This window comes from Choloepus didactylus (genome assembly GCF_015220235.1).
Source record: "Choloepus didactylus isolate mChoDid1 chromosome 24 unlocalized genomic scaffold, mChoDid1.pri SUPER_24_unloc1, whole genome shotgun sequence".
Lineage (NCBI taxonomy): Eukaryota > Metazoa > Chordata > Mammalia > Pilosa > Megalonychidae > Choloepus > Choloepus didactylus.
The window spans coordinates 1,524,885-1,542,840 of record NW_023637604.1 but is presented as its reverse complement, the minus strand read 5'-3'; the positions used below and the strand labels follow the sequence as shown (position 1 = coordinate 1,542,840).

Genomic DNA, 17,956 nt, shown 5'->3' with positions numbered 1-17,956 from the left:
TTTGACATTTGATAATCTGATTATTAAGTGTCTTGGTGTAGGTCTATTTGGCTCTATTCTGTTTGGGGTACACTGTGCTTCTTGGATCTGCGATTTTATGTCTTTCATAAAGATTTTTCCTCTGTTATTGTTTTTGCCCCCTTTCCCTTCTCTTCTCCTTCTGAGACACCCATAACTTGTATACTCATGCACGTCATGGCGTCATTCAGTTCCCTGAGATGCTGCTCATATTTTTCCGTTCTTTTCCCTATCTGTTCTTTTGTGTGTAGGATTTCAGATGTCTTGTCCTCTCTTTTCTGATGCCTTTCCTCTGTCTCTTCAAATCTGCTGTTGTATGTGCCTGTTGTCTTTTTCATCTCTTCTATTGTGCATTTCATTCCCATAAGTTCTGACAATTGTTTTATTTTTCAAACTTTCAAGTTCTTCCTTATGTTCACCCAATGTCTTCCTTATGTCCTTCATCTTTTTTGCCTTATCTTCCCTCAACTTGTTTATTTCATTTCTGAATTCATTTAGCATATTTGTTTGAAGATCTTTAGTTAGTTGTTTCAACTCCTGTATCTCATTTGAAGTTAAGTTTGTTCCTATGACTGGGCCATATCTTTATTCTTTCTAGTGTGATTTGTAACTTTTTGTTTTCTATGTGTCTGGTTTACTTGATGACTCCAATCAGATTTTCCCAGACCAGATGGGCCCTGATCTCAAGAAGGTGTAATCTGTATCAGGTTTACCTGAGGAATGAAAACCAGAAGGCTGTCAGACTTTCCTGTGTGGTCTCTTAACACCGTGCTTTTCCTACCCTGCCCAGTTGGTGGCACATGACAGCCTGAAGCTCCCCACTGGCATAAAGAGGTACGTTGCCTTTAATTCTCAGTAGACCCTGTCACTGCCAGGGGCCAAAAGTGTCCAAAGCCAAGCCCAAGCTGTTTCTGTTTTCTTCCCCAGGCTCTATGGTCTGAGTTCCAGAGGGAGGGCAGCCACTTAAGGTGTGTCCCAATTCCACCTTTTCTTAGAGAAGATAAGCCCTTTAAGAATTAGTCTCCTACATTTACTTCTTTCTTTGTCTCTCTATCTTAAATCCACCCTTGTCTGGGTCAGGGCTGACAACTGGAAATGCCTGAGGCTTTCTCTAATGAGCTACTTAGAATGAGAGGAAAAAAAGGAAAAAAGAAAAAAAAATCCCCTTTTCATAGCCAGTCCCCAGCCCCCCAGTTACCAGTCAAGAATCAGAGCTTGTTCCTGATTCTATGTGCCCCTTTTCTTGGCACACAGCCCTTTTTCAGTATTCTGAACTCAGCTGACTCCAAAAGCCTCTTTTTAAAATTTATTTATGTACTTTTTCCATCAGCCCACCTCCTCTCTGCCAGGGGAAACCTCAGGATCCTTCCTTTTTTTTCTTTTGGAAACCATATATCTGATAAGGGTTTAATATCCATAATATATGAAGAAATACAACTAAACAACAAAACATAACTGAACTAAAATTGTGCAAATGGCTTGAATAGACATTTTTCTAAAGAAGATGTACAAATGGCTAAGATGTTCTATATCTTTCGCCATTAGGGAAATGCAAATTGAAACCACAATTAGATAGCATGCCCACCCACCTGAATGGCTACAATTGAAAAAAAGAACAAGTGCTGGTGAGGATGAACAGAAATAGGAACCCACATACACTGTTGGTGGGAATGCAAAATGTTGCAGCCACTGTGGAAAACAGTTTGGTGGTTCCTGAAAAAGTTAAACATAGAACTACCATATGACCCAGCAATTCCACTTCTAGGTATATACCCAAAGAATTGAAAGCAGGGATTTTGTCAGGTACTTTTACACCAATGTTCATGGTAGCATTACTCACAACAGCCAAAAGGTAGATGCAACCCAATTTCTCATCAGCAGATGAATCGATAAACAAAAAAGGTGGTATACACATAAAATAGACTTTATTCAGCCCTTAAAAGAATAAGGTCCTGATGCATCAGACAACATGGAAGAACCCTGAAGACAACATGTTGAGTGAAATACATCAGAAACAAAGAGACAAACATATTATCCTACTTGTATGGTAGGTAGAATGTGAAGATTCATAAAGACAGAAAATAGAGGACAGGTTACAGCAGGGGGTGCTGGGAGGGGAATGAAGAATTAATGAATAACTTTTAGGCTTTCTTTTTAGGAAGATGGGAAAGTTCTGGTAAGGAATAGTGGTGAGTATAGCACAACACTGTGAATGTGATTAAAAACTCACTGAATGGTACGCTTGGGAGTGGTTGAAATGGGAAAGTTTATGTTGTATACATGTTTCCACAATTAAGGAAAAAAACAACTAAAGAGACAATGACAAGAAAATGCCAGACATGATACTGGACTGGATCTAAAAACGAAGGGTATAAGGTGAAATAGGGCATTATTGGGACATATGAAAAAATTGGGATATAGACTTTAAGCTTTATATCAATATTAATTTTTTTTAACATGTTAACTGTACTTAAGGTGTTTACATAAGGGAATATGCTTATTCTCGGGAAGTGTACATGGATGTATTATGTGTTCAAGAGCATAATGCATACAACCAATTCACAAATATTTGGAAAATAGATAGATATATAGATAGTCAGACAGAAGGAAAGACTGATGGACAGGGGATGGCTAGATAGATGGATAGATAGAAATAATTATATGGCAAATGTGGCAAAATGTTAAAATTGGTGTATCTGAGTATCCCAGGAGGGGTATGTTGGAGTTCTCTGGGGTTTTGTATTAGTTTTCTAACTATCCTGTAATTTTGAAATTATTTCAAAAAATAAAAGTTGAGGAAAAAAAAAGCCATGAAACCATAACAACCCTCAATGTATCTCTTAAGGCATCTGCATTCTATGCCATTGTTGGTGAACAATGTGAAGAACCAATAGATCACCCTTGAACAACCAGAGTTTAGATAGTCACATCATCATCAAATAGCATTCATATCCTTAGGTACAAATAAAGTTTGTTTATTAAAAGATAGTTTTTGATAAACTAGTTTACATGGAGAAGTACACTCATTGCATTATCATGAAAACCAAGAAATTTCATTAAGTATTTAATAACCAGATATCTAGCCATGAAATGCACTTTTCCATTGTAAAAATTTCTGGTTCTCTTTAATCCTTCTTTTTGAAAACGGCACATTTAAAGAATACTTCAGGAAAAACAATAATTAGCAGTTTGAATATATCTTATGATTAAGTATTTCAACTTTTAGCTGTTGGCTAAAAATGCAAAAAACAAAAGACTAAACTGAATATAAAACAAGAAAACAATGGTTTATAAAGCTAAAGGTCTTAATAGGGTAGGTTCTACATCATGAGTAAAATAATGAGCATATTCAGTAAGAGTGTTTGTCATAAATTAAACATGAGATTATTCAACAATCATTTGGAAAAAGTGACATTCTAAATCTGGAAAAGGTAAGTTACATTTACTAAAATTAATGTTCTCTGATCATTTATGGCCCTCTAAGGCAAGCATTATTGTCTTGACTTTATACCAGCTGAAACCTTGATTAAAAGAAATAAAAGAGATAAATATTTTATTCCATTTCTTTTGCAGTTATTTTTAAAATGAGAAAACTCCTAAGTTGTATATGATTTTCAAAGAAGCAAAATAAAGGATTTGTTCTAAATTGGCCACTATTAACAGTGCCATAAGATGTTGTGGCTCCTATTTTTAGGGAAATGAAAAATATGGCATTATAGATAAGTTATTTGCCAATTTATATTCAATCCATAAACCCAGGAATGTTGTTATTTATTAACAAGTTCAAAAACCTGTTTTAATCGCCTCCTCTTCACTCCATTTTAGAGGGAAAGATTCCTGCCCTAGTGTTATAGGGATGGCCTAACCCATGACATCTGACACTGTACACATGAGATTGACAGCAATTTATTAGTAACACACTCAATGCCTAGGGGAGGAGGACACCACATGCCATTCATGGCCACACAGGGGTTGCACTCAGGGACAGAGTGAACAACCAGGGATGGTGGAAAGCAGGCTCTGTAGTATCAAGAGGGCTGGGTACTCTTTGGTTTCTGAGGAAGGATATAATTGGCTTGTTTGTTTAAGTCGAAGGGCTGGGAGGGAACTGAAACCCACTACTTAGAAATAAGCAGGAACTGCACTTGGATGTTTGTTAAGGAGGGTTGTTTGGCTAGGGCACACTATCCATAAGAATAGATTAGGGAGGGGAACTTGGGGTTAGGCCATTTGAGGCTCTCCTGATTTTGCTAGATGTCAAGGCAGCACATAATATTAATTTTGGGCCTTTAACCACAGTGCTTAAGGAGATTTAAAAATATTTGAGTATATGTTGGGCAGAGTATCCCTCTACTGGGGGCTTAAGTGATGCCAAACTACTAACACATCTAGAGGGAGAAACTTTTAATGAAATATACCGATTTAAGAACACACACACACACACACACACACACACACACACACACATATTTGTGTGATGAGGCTTAAACAACTGGTTAAAATGGTTAAACTGGTTAAATGATGGTGGGGTTATTGGGGAAAGGAGACAGTAAGTGATGAAATTTTATTCCATGGGAGGACATTTAAATTTTTATATAAAGATTCCATGAATTGAAATACTTAAATAAATACCTACTGTTATGATTTACACCAGCTTTTAATAATGCATGCCATGCGAAGGAAAATATAGCATGAGGAACTTAATCATATCAAAGGTTGGAACAAAAACAATATTGCAATTTTGGAAGAAGAAGGAAGGAGTTTCTCTCCCACTGAAGGACAACTCTTTCAGTTCTTATTTTTAAAGACCAAAAAGGACTACTATTAAAATTTCACATCCCTAAAGGATATTTCATTTGATTAGGTAGTCATCATTATTAGTGTCTACTCTTTGCAAGACATTATGATTATGGTATAGGGTGTGGAGGTAGATAGCAATACAATAATGTCTTTGCCTTTAAGGAACTCATAGTAATCTATGAAACGGTAGCATTTTTGTTTAGCAACTATAACACAAGGCAGAGTAAAAGGCACTAAAAAAGAGGTATAAGCAACTTACAAGAGGATTCAAAGGGTTGGCACCAATCACCAGATTTCCACCCTCAGTGACTAGTATCTCTGAATCCAGAGTCTTCTCCTTAATTTCTCCATAGGGGGTGAGGGAGGGATAATGCCTGATAATGTGTGGAGTGCTAATACAGTCCAGGGGTCTAACAGCTTCTTATAAGGACTTTCAAACAAACTAATTGCTTCAACCCTGTTTCTCCCTTTCCCTTAATTGTCCTTAAATGGTTCTTTGTGTAGCCAGTTCCTGGGCTTTTCTGGGGTTCGCCCATAGTCAGGTAATTTCTAGATGGTACCTCCCTGAAGGCACTTTGCTTTGTCTTCCCTTTGTTCTGCTAAGTCATTTACCATTCCTCTATCCATTCTCTGTCTTGATGGTTTGTGAATTGGGGATCAGGTATTTTCTATCTTCATTGAACATGGAACAAAGTTTCTGGCTGTTCTTGGTTCGGTAAGTTTCAAAAGGAGAGTATGGTGGAAATAACGTAATTCTTTCATCTTTAAAGCCTGTCTTGACTACCAGAACTTGATAATTAAACTGACTTTAAGAAATGATTTTTAACAATACAGTGGAAAATTTAAAACTCAAAATATAAGAATAAATCTTTCATAGAAAAATCTTAAGCAATGTTGCAAATAGCATAGGAGAAGACGCTTGTGTCATGGGAAAGCAGTAATTTCAAAGTATTCCCCAAATCATCTGAACTAGGCCACTAACTCTGCTGGAAGTAAAATACTAATTAGTAAACCACACATAATTCAAACCTTTACAAATATGGTGAATTCTTCTATTTTCTCATTGGCTAATAGCAGTTTCTTCTGTGCACCTTCTAGGGCCTGCTTACTTTGCATTGCTAATCCTTGAAGCTGCTTTGACGCTTCTGTTTCAATTTTTGCCATTGCAGATTCAGTGTCATTTACTCTGGATACTAGTAGAGTAAGCTTGAGCTCCTTTTTCTCTAACTCCCCTTTAGTTTTCTGATACATCTGTTCGTACTGTAACTTCTCTTTCACAGCAACGTTAAGTCTTTGCTTTAGTGAATCCATTGATAACTTCTTATTAGAACACTCTTCAGTCAATGTCTTCACCTTTTTTTCAAGATTTTCTAACATTTCATTAATACTCGCATTACTTTCCAAGTTTACTTTCTGTCAAAATTTCAAGTCCTCTATCAAATGTCTTTTCATGTTTATATCCCTCTCCATTCGAAACACCTTTTCATGCATTTCCTTTATGTGTTCTTCTTTTGCAAGAAGTTTGAATTTCAGAGACTTCACATTTGATGACTGTTTAGTGAGTTCATTAGTTGAATTCTTTAGTTTACAATGCAGTTGCTTCATTTCCAAATCCATGCTCCATGAAGGAGCAAGTGATGTAACTTGTGTCCATGGAACTGTTTCCCGGGTTACTTCTGCCAAACTTGTAATTTCAGATGAGGACTCTAATTTCTTTAGTAAATCTTTTTCTTTCCGAAGCTCAGCCAAATCCAAATTTAGTTTCTTTACAGTTTGCTGGCTTGTCTGAAATCTTTGATCAGATATTTGCTGCTGATGAAGGAGCTTTTCACTGATTTCCTTATATTCTTTAACAGACAATTCAGCTTTTTTTTTTTTTTTTTGGCACTCTGTAGTACACTGTTTTGTTGTTGCAAGGATATAATCTGTTCCTGTAATAAAATAATATTGCTACTTGATTTCTGGGCACTTACATTTTTCCTCTTTTCTCTGTTAACTCTATTAGGAATTGTTGTATGTGAACTCTTTTGCATATTACCATTCTTCTTTCAGAAATTCGGTTTTCTGGCATTCTTGTAATGAGAAAACTCCTTTGGGAACTTGCCATCCATATCTGAATATGCTTGTATTATTTCTTTCTCTTGTGTTTCATTGTCTTCTGTTTGATCACTTTCTTTCTGATCTCTTACATCTTCTGTAGGACTTATTTTCTGGGATGTTTCTACAATAATTGTTCCCAAGTTTTGAGAGGTCTGTGTTTCTGAATCACTGTTTTCACTCACATCCTCCCAGCCATCCTTACCAAGGTTCTCAAACACATTGGTCATAACCTTGATAGAGTGATTGAGAACAGTGTGGTGACGACCCACAGAGCAGTTTTTCTTGGCAGCTTTAAATTTAACCTTGGTCGTGGTTGTCTTACAACCGTATCGTCTAGATCTCACTTCCATGTTGCCCATCTCAGATTTAGCTTTGTCTGCTGTATCCTGTAGCTTCTCCATTGGATTCATCAGCTCTTCATTTTCATTTTTCAACCTATTAGCTTCTGCCACTTGTCTCCTTAGGAAAGTGACTTCTCTCTCCAGCTTACTGATTTTTATTTGAAGTTCAGATTTCTCTTTTTCTACATCTTCATTCCTCTTTACTAGCTGCTCCAGTTCTTTTTCTCTGGTTTCTTCATCTTCTTGCTGCTGTTTTAGGAGTGATTTCAGGAAATCATTTTCTTTCATTAACTTTTTATTCTCTTCTTTTAATTTTCTTGACCTTTTCTCAAAAGATTTTATCCTATTTTCCAACTCAATTACCTTCTGTAATGTCTGTTCCGACATTTCTTTCCCATTCTTCTCTGAAGTACTCTTCCTGACCCCATTGTCTTCATCGTATCTAAAGAGATGTTCTTTTCTTTCCTCTTCCAGATATGTACCTAAATCTTGTATTGCTGCCTTATTAATAGATACATACGCTTTAAGTTCATACAATTCTTGAAGATTCATCTTTTCATTCATTAGTTCCTGGTTCTCCCTTTTGAAATATGCCAGTTCATTCCATACAGCATCAGAATCTTCTTGTCAAAGTTGTTGGGGATCTGCTCTCTTGATTTTTCTGATTTCAGTCATGCCACTGCCTTCTTCCCGCTGTTTTAATTGCTCTTTTAGTGCTCTGTAGTTGGTCTGTAACATTTGTAGCCTTTCCTTGTGTTTTTCATGGGCATCTCTTAGTTCATCATTTTCTTGGCTCTTTAGTTGTAGTGTCTTTTCTAAGTTTTCAATCTCTCTTTCAGCCTTTCTCAGCTTCTTAAGCTCCTCTGATTCTATGAAAGAGTTCTTTGGGGACAAAGACCTTGAGTGTTTCACAGGTGGTTCCTTACATTTTCCTTCTGCACTTTCCATAATGCTCTCTGAGAACACCTTACTGGTAGACCTGTTCTCTGATAGTTTTTCATTTGCTATTTTCAGTTTCTCCTATAAACAGTCAATTTCAGACTTCTGTGAGATCAGTAAGGTTTCTAGGCTGGTTAAAGATGGCTGTTGAGATACCTGTTCTGAGTGGTCTGAATCACACTTTCAAGGTAAAGGACCGGGCGATCTTTGGGATTCCTGAAGTTTTTCTTTTAACTTAGCATTCTCTTGTTCCTTTTGAAGTAGCTGATCGTGAAGACTAACAATACTTTGCCAGAGCATAGCTTCACTTGATTTTGTGGTTTCAAAACAAACATGTAACTCATTGCAAAGTTTTTGATATGATACACTTTCAGCTGTATGAACACCTTCCTGATTTCTCAGTACTTTTTGTGTGTCCATATTGAGAAACTAAAGCTACTGGATCAGCTCTGCTTGCTGTGCTGTATGTGCGCTGTTCTGTTTATAAAGATTCTGAAGCTTCTGCACCTTTTCATGACCACAGTAATATCCATAGCCTTCTGGATAAGTTCAGTCTGTTTATTATTCAGCTGTAATGATAGGGCATTATATTTACTCTGTGATACTTCAATTTCTTTCCTTGCTTCAATTAAATTGTCTTCAAAGGCCTTTATTTTTGCATCAACACCATATTTTTCTTTTCTCCAATGTGCTTCCTCAGTTTCTTTAGGGCATTTAGCAGGTCAGCACAGCATGTACTTAATTTTTTATTTTCCTCCTCCAGATTTTTTATAACCAATCTGTTTTGCTCCTCCTTACTCTGTACACACTCCTTGGTATCCTTAAGTTCTTGATTTTTATCTTTAAATTTCTTCTGCAAGGTACTAAATTCATTCCTTAAGAAAGCATTTTCTTCATCTTTTGCAGTCTTCCTTTTTACAAGGTCATTTACTTACTGTTTGTTTGAGTCCTGTTTCTCTCTGTTCTAATTCTTGTATCTTGGCATCCTTGACTTGCAAAATTTCTAGAACTCTTCTGTCTTTAGCTTCAGATTTCTGTTTTTCTCTTTCCACAACCAAGCTGACTGCCTGTGTGATATCTGGGTCTGTCACTTGGAGATGTTTCCACAAAGACCAAACAAATTCTTTATCAGCCTGACACAGGGACAGCTCCTTCTTTAGGCTGCTCAGTTCTTCTTCCAGCAGCTGCGTCCGGGTCACCATCGCCTCCTCTACCGAGATGCTCTCTAGCCGTTTCTGGACTCCATAGGTGCGCTAATGAAGGGAGCAAGAGCTGGAGCCACGCCCCCTCTTCCTGCCCGGCCCCCTGACCTTACTTCGCCTCACACTGATAAATTAATTTTGCCTGCGACGAACTCCCGTGCTGCGCTGTCAAGACCCGAGGCTTCGCTGCTCACTCCGTGTACCTCAGCTCCCTGCCCAACATTTGGGAACCAGGGGCCCAACCGTCGCCCTGGGGGCGAAGGGGACTGTGAGGGCGGCGAGGATGGCGAGCACATGGCCATGGCTTCTGAGGCTTAACGGGTCAAGTTCCTTCTTGGAAACTCCATCTCCCCTTCCCCATCCTTCCTCAGGATCTTTTCTTGCTTGCTTTGGCTCATCTGTGATCATAGACTGCTCTCAGCAGTCCACATTCATTAGCTAAAACCATGGTTTGAGCTTGACTGAGTTACCTTCCCTTCCTCTTAGCAGACTGCTTCTCTTTCCCACCGGGAAGTGTTTCTGCTCAGCCTGCTGTGCTGGTGGCATAGAGGCTCAAGCTCCGCAGTATGGGGAGTTTTACTGAGAGTTCTTATTCTGCGATTTCAGCTGTTCCACCCATTCCAGCCTGGTCACAATGGGCGTCCAGTCACAGATGTCCCGCAACAGTTGTTCCAGACTATTTACTAGTTGCCCCTGGCTATATGCTATTTGTTCCAGGGGACTAATTAAATTCCACACCTCCCTATGCCCCCATCTTGCCCCGCCTCCTTTCTGACTGCTTTTAATTAAATTATCTTTTGTTTGTCTCTCAGCCAAAACTCGATCAAGGAAAGGGAGAAACTAATACAACCTTGTGCAATTTTTCACTGGTATTCTGTCACATCCCTGAAGACTTATCAATTCCAGAAAACGTCTGAGCTGAGGTAGATTCTTGGAATGTATCCAAACTGGAGTGGTCTCGGAGTAATTTAGTTTGAATTGTAAATAGTCGCAAGAGCGCTTGAGAGACAAAGCCAATTGAAGACAGCCCCTACTCACTCACCCAAACCCCCACCTCCATTCACACACATATCCCTTCCATAAGAGTGATCCCAGATGTCTGAGAACAAACTAGACTAGAATGAATTAAAATTCCTGGGTGTGCCTTTTAATCTCTTTTGAGAATTATGATGATCCATTCATCTCTAAAGAATTGAACTCTCCAGCTGATAGGTATTCTGGGGAAATGACATATAAACAGTTTTTTTCCTAAGTCTTAATCTGAGTGGACAAGAAATGTTGAGCAACATAATACTGAAGTTAGTTTATTATGTTATAATATTATGAAACATAGTAAATGTATAATTTAAGAGAGTGAGCAACATATATATGCATGTGTATATTTATATATTACCTTCGCCTATTTTTACGAATCACATTTTTGTCAGAGTAATATACATTTGTCCTAGAAAATTTAGAAAATACAAATAAGCAAAAAATTAACTGTATGTTACCATCCATTGGTAACCATTACTAATATATTATAGTATATCTTTTTTGTAGGTATTTATTTATAAATGATATTTTAAATTTTATAATAATTTGTGATATGCTTTATTCACTTAAAATATATCATAAATGTTTTTCCATTTCATTAAGTACTCTTCTTTGTCTTCATTTTGATGGCTACACAACATTAATTTGTGTGAGCATATCAAAATTTAGTCATTTTCTCAGTATTTGTTATTTCCAATTTTTTAGATGTTGTATACAACTATGAAAATAACATTGTAGCTAATTTTTTTACATATCCAAAATTGTTCCCTGTACATTCTTAGAAATGGAATTTTTCTTTCAAAACCTATAAATATTTTTAAAGCTTTAAATGAATGTTGTCAGAGGTGTTGAGGCAATTTATGTCTCATCCCCAATATGTGATTGCCTCTTTATCTGAATTTTGGTCAACTTGCCAACGCTTGGGATTAACATTTTTAAAAATTTGCCAATTTGGTAGGCAACAATTGTATCTCATGGTCATTTTAGTTTGCATTTTGGACACCTTTTTCCAATCTTAATCAGATTATTTTTTGAATTGTCTCTTCATGTCTTTGTCCATTTTTTTTCTGAGTTTTGTGTTTTTCTTATTAATTTGTAAGAGCTCATTGCATACTGATAGCAATGTTCTTTGTTATTATGTTGAAAATATTTCACCCATTGTGTAGTTTGCCTTGTAATTTTGTTTATGGTGCTTTAAATTTTTAATTTATGGTGTTTTATGTGCATGTTTTTGTAGCCTAGTCCATTACTTTTTCCTTTATGGTTTCTCTCTGTGGCATATTCTACCCTTTTATAGGGTGTTTTGATAATAAATTCTGACTTTACGTTTTCATAAGTCTTTCAAAGTTCATGGTTCCTGATGCTTTGTTATTGAATTGTCACTTTGTTGATATTTCATTTTTCTGTGAATGACTATTTTGACTCTTCCTTGTTTCTAGAATGGTCAGAGCTTTTGCATTGTGGATGAACAAACATTTGCCAAACAACTACTTCCCAAATACTTCAAACATAGCAATATATCCAGCTTTACACGACAGCTCAACATGCGTAAGTAAAATTATTTTGTTTCTGCAGGCAACATTAGAATTCAGTGGATTAGTCCAGAAAACTTAACTCTTTCATGTCAAACATATGAATATCACTGAGTTGGGCAAGGACACTTTCTAGAGTTTTTCTTATCATTAACTCTCTTAGTTTGGCATATTGGTTGGGGTTCCAAACAGAAAAATTTCCTTCCTGATAAATTCTGCTCTCATCCCCATGAATTATAGAATCTTAGAGTTAAAAGGAAAGTCTCCTATTATGTTATTAAGAAATGGGGCCCAAAGAGATTAAATGTACATACAACTAGGCAAGTGAAGTCTGGACTCCATTATTTTGATTAAAAGTAGATTTTTTTATGGTTCTAATCTCTCAAATTCAATGTCTGACATAGTGCAGATGTGATCTCTAATGCTTCCATGAGGACATGTTTTCTCTATATGTATTTTTGGGTTAACATTGTAGAAAAAAATGAGAAATACATAAAAGTTTAAAAAAATAAACACCAGGGATTATATCACTGAATGAATATATACTCAACATATTAAATATATGTATTTAACCACCTTAAGACACTATTTGAAAATTTGTGTCCTGATTTTTTAATTCAAGTTTTACTGAGATATGTTCACATACTACACAGTTATCTATAGTGTACAATCAGTTGTTCACAGCACCATCATATAGTTGTGCATTCATCACCACAATCAATTTTTGAACATTTTCATTACTCAAAAACATAAAAATAAGAATAAAAATAAAAGTAAAAAAGAACACCTAAAACATGCTTCCCTCCATCTCCCCTCCTATTTTTCATTTAATTTTTCTCCCTGTTTTTCTACTCATCTGTCCATATACTGGATAAAAGCAGTGTGAGCCACAAGGTTTTCACAATCACACAGTCACACCTTGTAAGCTATGTAAGTTATACAGTCATCTGCAAGAATCAAGGCTACTGGGGTGCAGTTCAACAGTTTCAGGTATTTCCTTCTAGCTATTCCAATACACTAAAATCTAAAAAGGGATACCAGTATAGCACATAAGAATACCCTCCAGAGTGACCTCTCAACTCCATTTGAAGTCTCTCAGCCAATGAAACTTTTTTGGTTTCATTTTGCTTCCCCCTTTTGGTCAAGAAAGCTTTGTCAATTCCACAATGCCGGAGCCAACCTCATCCCCACAAGTCATGACCCACGTTGCCAGGCAGATTTACACACCTGGAAGTCATGTCCCGCCTAGGGGGAGAAGGCAGTGAGTTTACCCACTGACTTGGCTTAGAGAGGCCACATTTCAGCCACAAAAGAGGTTCTCTGAGGGTGATTTTCATGCAGAATTAAAAGTAGGCTTAGCCTCTCATTTGCAGTAACAAGCTTCATAAGAGCAAGCCCCATGGTAGAGGCTTGACCTACTAAACTGGTAGTCGTCAATGCTTGTGAGAATATGTCCTGTTTATTTTTGACCTAACTGAGGTAAATATTTCCCACATTTTAAAACTATTTAAAAACATCATTTTGAATGGATGTAGTATTTATTATCTTATGTAAAACCAGGATCATTATTAAGGACTCTTTGATTTTTGCATGCTTTTTAAAAAGAACTATTTTTTCCCCAAATTTTCATAGTGAGCATATATTATTTTATAACAGAAAGGAAACATTGTTTATATACAGTAACATTGCAATGTTACCATCAGATCCTTAAAATGGTGCTGGAAGAGAGAGGATGCACTGCTTTAAATCAGACATTTACTTAAAAATTGAAGCACAGTGATCATTTGAATTTATTAAAAACATGCAATATTTTCATTTTACATGTTTAAGGCATACGTAAATATAAATACATCTTATAATTAAAGATGTATACTATATAAATATCTATGGTATACCAACCAGAATGACAAGTATTGCTACAAATGAAAAGATTAAGAATTTATTCATGAATTCCCCAGTTCATAAAATTACTTTTTTCCCATTCTTACCTTTACATCTTCCAAATTTTTACCTTTTACTTTTGAGCTGATCTCAATATAATCAGAGACGTGATCTGTTTTTCTAGTTACTTAGAGGAATAAAAAACTGTTTATCCATTTACTAATACTCTTCCAATGTTGATTTTTAACTCTGTTGGGTGTTTTAGGTTTAATTAAACATTCTACCGTGTGATTAGCCTATACCTAATTAATAGGAACTTCCAATATAAAAAGTGTGTTGAATTCCTGTTCTCCAATAATTCTATTATATTCCAAACTAACTTGTTTTAGAGTAACATATATTCTATTTAAAGAAATTTTAAATCCAGTACTGATTGTTGAGGCTTATATGTTTAAAGAAAGAATAATCCTTACCATTATAAGAAAAAAATCACAGTAAATTGGTCTAGGTCCATGGAAAGAAAGTGCAACTTGGCTAATAAGGATAGGCCTTAAGAAATGTGATAGTCCACCCTTTTTATGGTCACTGCGGGGTATGTGTGTGTGTGTATTTGTGGTGTAAAATTGATACAAGTCTCTTTTAGTTTCCTCGGCTGCTCAAGCAAATACCATGGAAAGTGGTGGTTTAAAGAATGAGAATTTAGTAGCTCATGTTTCTTTTTTCTTTATTAGAGAAGTTGTGCATTTACAGAACAATCATACATAAAATACAGTATTGTATTTGGCTTGATGGAGGTATTTTAATGATGGATGGTGGTGATGGTGGCACAAATATTGTATGTTTTTAATAAATTCAAGTGATCACTGTGCTTCAATTTTTAAGTAAATGTCTGATTTAAAGCAGTGCATCCTCTCTTTTCCACCACCATTTTGAGGATCTGATGGTAACATTTCAATGTTACTGTATATAAACAATGTTTCCTTTTTGTTATAAAATAATATATGCTCGCTATGAAAATTTGTGGAAAAAAATAGTTCTTTTTAAAAAGCATGCAAAAATCAAAGAGGCCTTAACAATGATCCTGGTGTTACATAAGATAATAAATACTACATCCATTCAAAATGATGTTTATAAATAGTTTTAAAATGTGGGCAATATTTACCTCATGTTAGGTCAAAAATAAACAGGACATATGCCACCCACTAACAACACCTTGCACTGCTGTGGAATTTTGCTACAATTGATGATGCACATATTTATAGTTGAACTATTAAATACAGTCTATGGCTTAACCTAGGGTTCATTATTTGTGTACTGTAGTACCACGGATTTTTAAACTTTTTTATTGTTAGCATATATACAATTTAACATTTCCCCTTTTAATAGAACTCAGATAAATACCACAGTATCACAAGTCCCATTCACAACAAAGTGCCACTATCACCACCATCCACCATTAAAATACCTCCATCATGTCAAATAGGAACCCTGCACATTACAAGTCTTAATTTCCATTCTTTATCCTCACCCTATCCCCTGATATTTCAGACTCTGACTTCATGAATTTGTTTATTCTAATTCTTTTGAATCAGTGTGATCATACAATATTTGTCCTGTTGTGTCAGCTTATTGCACTCAACATGATGTATTCGGGGTTCATCCATGTTGTTGCATGTATCAGGACTTCAATCCTTTATATGGCTCAATAATATTCCATTGTATGTATATACCAAATTTTATTTATTGATTCATCAATTGATGGACACTTGGGTTCCTTCCATCTTGTGCCAATTGTGAAAAATGTTGCTATAAATTTCGGTGTATAAATATCTGTTTGATTCCCTACTTTCATTTCTTTTGGGTACATACCTAGTAGTGGGATGGCCAGGTCATATGGTAGTTCTATATGTAGCTTTCTTTTCAAATTGTCTTCCACAGCAGCTCCACCATTTTACACTGCCTCCAGCAATTAATAAGTGTTCCTATTATTCTATGCATCCTCTCCAACACTTGTTATTTTATTTTTTTAATAGCAGCCATTCTAATGAATGGGAAATGTTATCTCATTGTGGTTTTGATTTGTATTTCCCTGATGACTAGTGATGTCTAGCATCTTTTTATGTCCTTTCCTGTACTTTCTATATCTTCTTTGGATAGATGTCTATTCAAGTCTTTTGCCCATCTTTTAATTGAGGTGTTTGTTTGCTTATTTTTTTTGTTGAAGGATTTCCTTAAATTTTCTGGATATTAAATCTTTATCGGCTACATGGTTTCCAAATATTTTCTCCCCTTGTATTGGTTGTTGTATTACTTTCATGTCAAAGTCCTTTGAGGCTCAAAAGTTTGTAATTTTGATGAGGTCCCATTTTTCTTTTTTTTTCTTTTGTTGCTTATGCTTTGGATGGAAAAATCTAAGAAACCATTGCCTAACATAAGATCCTAAATATGCTTCCCTACATTTTCTTTTAGGAGTTTGAAAGTTTTGGCTCTTATGTTTAGGTCTTTGATCCATTTTGAGTTAATTTTTTGTATAAGGTGTGAGGTAGGAGACCTCCTTTAATTTTTGCAAATGGAGATCCAATTCTCCCAGCAATATTTGTTGAAGAGACTATTCTTTCCCACTTGAGCCTATTTTATCTTATATTGATATAGCTACCCTAGCTCTCCTTTCGTTACTACTTGCATGGTATATTTTTTCCCATCCTTTCACTTTCAACCTATTGCATCTTTGAATTTTAGGTGAATCTCTGGCAGAGAGCATAAAGTTGGGTCATGCTTTTTTATCCACTCTGCCAGTCTCTGCCTTTTGACTGGAAAGGTTAATCCCTTTACATTTAAATCACTACTGATAGTGCAGGAGTTTTTTCTGCCATTTTGCTATTTAGCCTTTGTAAGTCTTACACCTTTTTTTGTCCTTCAATTCTTCCATTAATGTCTACTTTTATATTTACTTGATTTGGGGGTGTTGTACCATATGGAGTGTCTTCTCATTTCTATCTGGTTATATTTTTCAACTATTTTCCTTATGGTTACCATGGGGTTAAAATTTAACAGCCTAATCATATTTGGTTTGATACCAACTTAACTTCAATATTTTACATATGTACTTTTTCTGTACCCCTCCATTCCCCCTCCTTTTTTGTACTTGTTACCAATTATGTTTTTCCATTGTATTTCCACAGCCATAAATTTATTATTTTTTATGCATTTGTATTTTAGCACCTGTAGGAAGACGTGGACTTACATGCCAAACAATACCATACAACGTCTAGAATAAGTTGAACTGAACAACAAAGGTCAGAGAACAAACCCAGCCAACAAGAAACCTCTAGGTAGAAGAGTGAAAACGAGCTCCAGAATAAACTAATCAAGAAAATCAGATGCCTAGACAAGATAATGAGCCATACTAGGAAACATGAAAATATGGATCAGCCAAAGGAGCAAACTAATAGTTCAACAAAGATACAGGAGTTGAGACAATTAACACTCAATGAATTCAGTGAACTGATGGAAGATATGGAAAAAGTGATGAAGGATATAAAGAACACACTGGATGACCATAAAGAAGAATTCATAAACTTGAAAAAACTAATGGCAGAACTTACGAGAATGAAGGCCACAATGGAAGAGATGAAAACGACAATGGAAGGAAACAACAGTAGATTTGAACAGGCAGGAGAACTGGAAGATAAGACATTTGAATTCATACACACAAAAGAACAGATGGTTAAAAAATGGAAAAATATGAGCATGGTGTTGGGAGCTGAGTGACAATATGAAACACACAAATGTACATGTTACGGACATCCCAGAAGGAGAAGAGAGGGGAAAGGGGGTAGAAAGAATAAAAGAAGAAATATTTACTGAAAATTTCCCAATTCTTATGAAACAGAAAATTACAGATTTAAGAAGTACAGCATACCCGAAACAGAATAGATTTCAATAGACCTACTACAAGACACTTACTGATCAGATTGTCCAATGTCAAAGACAAAGAGAATTCTGAAAGCAGTATGAGAAAAGCAATCCATCAAGGGAAGCTCAATAAGACTATGTACATATTTCTCCTCAGAAACCATGGAGGCGAGAAGACAGTGGCATGATATAT

The 17,956-nt window shown here is 35.9% G+C and overlaps 1 pseudogene; it reads right to left on the bottom strand.

Moving 5' to 3' along the window:
• Positions 1-459: 459 nt before the first annotated feature.
• LOC119525142 lies at positions 460-9,702 on the bottom strand (annotated as a pseudogene).
• Between the last annotated feature and the right edge of the window lie 8,254 nt (positions 9,703-17,956).